Genomic DNA, 6,601 nt, shown 5'->3' with positions numbered 1-6,601 from the left:
TTAGTAATTTCCTCAGCAGTCATAAATTGAATGTTTACCTGAAAGTAGGATTATCCTGTATGACTGTTTAATTCTTAATTAGTTTTCATTAATCAGCTCATTTAGCCTGCAGCGCACAACATGGTGGCTTTATGTGGTCAACGTGTTGTTGTTACTGCTAGCCTTTAACTGTTAGTATACAGACCCTATTATGATCCCTAGAAAATTATCAGTGCTTGTACAATTACTTTAGATGTAATCAGGTACATAAAATGGAACCTGTTCATTACTGATTTGATCTTGTTGTATTTAATATCTTGGAGCTTATCGTTGAACACTGTGATAGGTTAATTGATGACTGTGTTTAGCTCAGGTTAATATAGCTGTGTGTTTAGGAGACAGTGGGCCAGACTGGGCACTGGGTAATGATAAATAGGTTCAATCCATCAATGATAAATAGGTTCAATTCAAAAGGTTGAAACTGCACTGTTCCTTGTCCTGTTAATTCATATATTAATTTGCTGTTATTGTTTTACTCTTAGACCACACAAATGTGTTGCATGTTTTACTTTTTCGCTCAGTAATGAGGTCAGCTGACTTTTTCTCTTTGACTTCTGACTAAAACCTCTGACTAAAATCACTCTATCCTTACCTGGTGACTCGATTTCTCTGCTTACATGGCAATGACAACAGATAGTGCTATTGATCTCAACAAACTGGTTGCTGGTTGGTGAATTGTCATCATTAATTATATATGTCATCATATTAATTTTCGTTTTCATTCACATACATTTTATCACTTTTATTTCACTTCTATTCTTCAGTCATTTTTAATTACTTGAGGCCACTTTCCTTCAGTGATAAATGTCAATTTTCGGTTGTGAATGATGAATACAAGATGGGGAAAATTATGAAACATGGCCCTGTTTTCACCACATCACAATTGTTTTAATTAAGATGGTGTTAAATTCATCAAATCACTTAATCATTTATCACCCATTTCTCATTTCACACCCAATTTTACCTGTCTATTTTCCATCATTTTTAATTAGTTAAGTTTTGCTTCTTTCACACCACATAGAGTGAACGTCCATGATTTAAATTGGCAATTTGTTATATGTGTTTCTGTTAGCAAATAACTCTCTGCTAATAATGCTATGTTCAAAAATGTTAAACTATTCCTTTAAAATGATGAAAAGATGCTTAAAATGTCATACCAGAGAATTGCATCTCCATATGATGAGGATTAATTTGACAAAATAAATTGCAACGTGAAAAGTGTAAGTGTAATCATCCTCCTTAAAGTCATTGGTTTAGAATGCTTAGGTAAAAACACAATTACACATAATTGGTTGACATGTTCATGTGTACAATGTATAGATGCAGGTATGTGGTGGTTGCTTCTCAGACAGTGTAGTATAAAAATAAATACCTTTCTCACTCACCATGTGAACTTAAGTTATCATCAGCAGTTTTATAGACACTCCTTGCAAATTAGATTGCAATCACATCCAGCACAAGATAAAGGCATTATTTTCTGCACCAAAGGGCTTCCAACGTAAACAAGAGTAAGCAACTGAGTGGCTTTATCATCCTCACAGCTTTACATAAATACAGTGCAGTACATGGAAATGATCATAATAATCAACACTCATTGTGACAAGATGGTAATTACACATTGTATTCTGCACCATTTGGTCTGTGGATAAATGTACTGTATCTCTTGTGGCCACTGGTAATGACTTTATTACTGCATTTTGTGTAGTTTATTTTATAGTTTAGTAGAAGATCTTTCTTAAAGTTTTTCTTTCTCTGTAAGCTTGTGAGCAGTAAATTAATAAAATAACATGATTATTAGCAATATGTGGTTGAAGAATAATTAATTCAATTCAGACTAAAAAACCTGATGCCCATTTATGCCTGTTTTGACATGACATTTAAACATTAATTACAGACATTAATACAAACTTAATAAAAATGCACAGATAAAGAAATTGTAACATTTGAAAGTAATATGCAATAAATATCGAACTCACTAGCACTTCCTGCAAAGAGACGGATTTCTCACAGTGTTCAGGTGGGATTTGATCCATTTTTCCACACAGACTTTAAATCTTGAAGATTCAGAGAGGGCACTGGTGAATCTTGATCTGTAGTTCTTTCTACAAATGCTGTATTGGGTTTAAGTCTGGTGATTGACTGACCAGTGCAACACCTTCATTCTCGTCCTTTGGAACAAACTGATAACTCATTGTCCTGCTGGAAGGTCCACCCGCATCTCAGCTTCATCATCCTAGTGGATGGCCACAGATTCTATCAAGAATGTCCTGTTACATGGCTCCATTTATCTTCCCTTCGATAATTTGGGTTCAGCCAGTACCACGAGAAGAGAAACAGCTCCATGCCATGACGCTTTGACCTCTGAACTTCACTGTAGGTGTATGGTATTTTAAGGCTTGTATGCAGAGCTGTTTCTCCTCCAAACATGGCACATTGTATTATTGCAAAAGTTAGATTTTGTCTTGTCTGACCACATGTCATTCTCCTAGTAATATTCAGGATTCTTCAAATGTTTTGGAGCAAGCTTCAAGGAAGCATTTCTTTTCTTCAGTGATGAAGTCTTCTAAAAGTGCAGAAGTGCCTATATTTTTCTCTGTTTCTCGACTGAACCTGGTGTTTCCAGGTCTTTCTGGAGTTCTTTTCAAGTAGTCCTCGTGTTACTTTCTAAACTTTCTGACTCTGTATTGGAAAATCCTATGTGGTGTGAGTAGTCAGTTGATGATGAAGTAATAGTCCTTCCACTTCTGTATAATGGCCCCAACAGTGTCTATTGGAGCATTGAAGAGTCCGGCAGTAACCAGTTCAATTAATATGTAGGTCAACAATGTTGTTGTAAAGAGCTTGGGAAAGCTCTTTTACTCTACCCATCATCAGATGTTCATTGCATGACAGCTTGATTCTTTACTTGCATTCAGGTGGGTAACCCTTTGTCAAAGGGTGTAAAGTACTAACCTACCAACATGCTGTAACCCAACTCATTGTCATTAGCACAAGCAAGAGAACTTATCTTTTTCTCACTGTATTCATTTCATATATTGTTCTTATGTCATTGCACTTTGTTGCACACATTGTATTAATTTATTTTTTTAAGTATTGGGATGACGAGATGAATTTATCTATCTGTATAGTTTACTTGAGTTAATACAAATGTCTGGTCTAAATTGCTTGTTAGTAACTGCATTGAAAATGTTAAATACTTTCCCCACTGTACATTTTGTAGCTTTTTTACTCAAAATGTTTGACAGTGCAACTACTTTTACTTTCCCAAAAGTTCACTTTTTTGCAGGGTTTTTGTAAAGACCTGGTATTGTTAATTGGAAAACGAGGTTGAGGTGGAAGATACTACAAAATAGCAGCAGCACTCAGGTCTGCTGAGGTATAAAGCTTAACGCTGGCATAATTTTGTTTCTGGCTTAATGCCAGAGTTGGCTCACAGCGGCTGAGAAGAACTGGTAACACCTGAATTCAACACCTCCTGCTTGTGTTGTTCCTCGCTGAAACGTGGTTGTTGCTTGAGAAGCAAATAAAGAAAAAAAAAGAAGAAAGAAGACAAAAAGGTTGCAAATTGTTGGCTTTATTACTTTGAAGATTTGCAACAGGTCATTTGTTTTGGTGGCACAAAAAGGTACTGTTGACGATAAATGAGCCAATGTTGTCTTTGGAATGTGTCTAATGCTCTCAGATGTTGTGAAATTGAATAGTGATGTGATGTAATTCATGTACCTGTTTTGACTTTCAAAAAAAACAAAAAAACAAATCCAGACAACGCTACCAGGACTCCAATACAAACCACCCTCTCCTCAAATTAATCCACTGAGCTTGTGCATGACTAGAATCACAAAATTGTACAAGGTGCCTTTATTAAACAGCTTGTTACTCAGTCAAAACAATTAGGACTGTGCGTTATAGAAGCGGTATCCTGGCAACTGGGTATGGCAATGCAGAAATAGAAGGAGACAGAGAGCAAGAGAGAGAGACAGACAGACAGAGATATGCCTGTTCATGCTGCCATAAGTGATTTGTTGAATTTGACTTCATGACTGTTGATCTACTTATTTATTTTGTATCGATGTTGTCTGCATTGAGCTAAGCACATTGTAAATTTGTGGTGCGACTGACACTAGCAGTTTGTCCAAGTTGCAAGCAGAGACACAACTGTGAGTCCAGCCCACAGGCTCTTAATAGAGCCAAGCAGCGCTACAGGGACTTGCTACAGAAGATAATTTTGACAGTGGCTGGAGGGCTTTTCACTACTGTTATTTAGTATTCCCACCACATACACGCAAAAGTGCACATGCACATGCGGTCCCACTTTCTTTCTATTTCTCTGTCACACACGCGCACACATGCCCACACACATGCAAAAACACAAATACTCACAGTAACACACCACCTATCATCTCTCTGTGCTTTCCAGGAGATGAGATTGGTCTCTTTTTTTTTTTTTTTTTTTTTTTTTTTTTTTTGATGTGGAGTGTGCCCCTGACAATGAAGTGCAATTAGGCTGCACACTTTATGATACCATTTGCATTTTGCTGTGCAGCTTGAGGTTTGAAAAAAAAAAAAAAACACATGCTTGCAGATTACAATAAAACAAAGACGCAGGCAAACACTCGTAAATTTTTATTTAGCTCATGCGTTGATATAATTTAATAACTCAAAATGAGAAACTCACATCTATCAAGACACATGGGATGACACTATACCAATAGCTTGGCTTTTAAAATCTAAATAACAATCCTTAAACATACACAACACTTAATCCTTCAGGCTAAAAAAAAATGCTGTTTGTTCAGCATGAACATGCAATTTATTGATGATGTATAAATGGATGGCATGAAGAAATGCATGCAAAACAACATTATCTGGCCATTATTTAGATTATTCTTGTGTTCTGACCTTTACCAAAGGGTTAAAATAGATTAAATTTATATTAGGAGGTTAATGGACAATGTCTTTGTTGCTAAACTAAATGAAAACACATTAAAAAGCGACACCCACAGATGTAATGGCGCACAAGCACTCAACATGCGCACACACTCACACAAATAGACGTGCACGCACATGCCACTTTTAGATACACATCATTAGCCACAGCAGGTTTTAAAGTGGCAGTTTAGGATGACTTGTCACTCACTCTACTGCCTCCACCTTGCTACACTCAAGGCTGCCAGGCCAGTAACGACAGAAGCAGCAGCGCCCAGCACACTATGCTAACAGCTAAGCAGAACATAAGGTGACATTGACACAGTCATTGCACAAGCTCTGGTTCTACCCATGACGTCAGTGTCCTTCGACAGGGAGCACACAGGATGTGGGCTATAGCTGAATCATGTGATCGGCCATCCCTATCTCTATTTGTCAGAGTCTCGGGTGTAGCGCGCCTACCTGTATACTGAGTAGAAGGGTTGACGCATGAGAGCTACGTATGACAAGTGCTGTCCAGAGAGAGAATGAGAGACACAGACAGACAGAAGGAAAAGGGAGGGAGGCAAAGAGAGCTGTTGTCTGGTTGCAGCACCTGGACTAGAGCACTGAGGCTTTATGCCATCAGTCATGAAGCATCCATAAAGCATGCAGAGATAAGGTTAAACAGCATTTAAAGCACATGGTTATAAATGGGTGACCATGACCTTAAAGTCTCAGGGGAAAAAACAAAAAGAGGGAAGCAGGAGGAAAGGAATGAGAAGTAGAAAGCAGGAGTAATGAATATAAAAAGATAGAAAGGACAAGAAAAGGACGGAAATGAGAGAATATAAAAGCGTGATATAAAAGGATGTTAAAGACATACTGCCCTGAGTGAGGCGTAGTGATAAAGCGAGAGTGTCAAATCGAAGATACCGTATAAAAGAGGTTAATAGAGAGCATGAGCAAGAATAGGAACAGGTAAATGAAAAGACAATTGCCTGTGCATCTTTGCTTTTTTGTTGGTTCGCTATTGTTATATTTCCTCTACACAGGATTCTTTTAGAACACTGTCAGATAAATATGACAAGAATGTGACCGTTTGACCCTTCGATTTATCGAACAAAAAAAAAAAATCACTAAATTAATCAAAACTAAAATAATGAACATCATAAAGCTCAGATAAATAATAAAATTCTCCTCTAAGAAACATCTTCTGCTCTCCTCTCTGTCAACATTATAAGCAAGAGCAATTATTTTTAATGTATGCATGCGGTGAAACCGTATCTGTTTTCTACTTTCAACTCCTTTCATTTTAATTCACTTAAAACAGCTGAATAGCACAGCATTTCCCCATACTGTACTTCTGCTTTCTATTTCACCTGTATCTGTTGTCATGGAGTCAAATACAATGTCAAATCTAATTGAGTTGCAAAGTTGTTTTCACAAGCAGTTACAATTGGGGGCGAAGGCTGAGCCGCTACCATGCTTGTCAATAAAATCCTATTAAAATGAACACATCATAATTACTGCCTCTATTATCCTTCAAGATCTAGGACAGAGGCGCCCACTTGTAAATTGGCTAACTAACTACCCCATATGTGCATGGCAAATAGAAATGATTGTCCTTGTGTGTAGCAGTGACATGTTAACAGAG

The sequence above is a fragment of the Larimichthys crocea genome, chromosome VIII (genome assembly GCF_000972845.2).
Source record: "Larimichthys crocea isolate SSNF chromosome VIII, L_crocea_2.0, whole genome shotgun sequence".
NCBI lineage: Eukaryota > Metazoa > Chordata > Actinopteri > Sciaenidae > Larimichthys > Larimichthys crocea.
Note: the sequence above shows the minus strand (reverse complement) of the source record.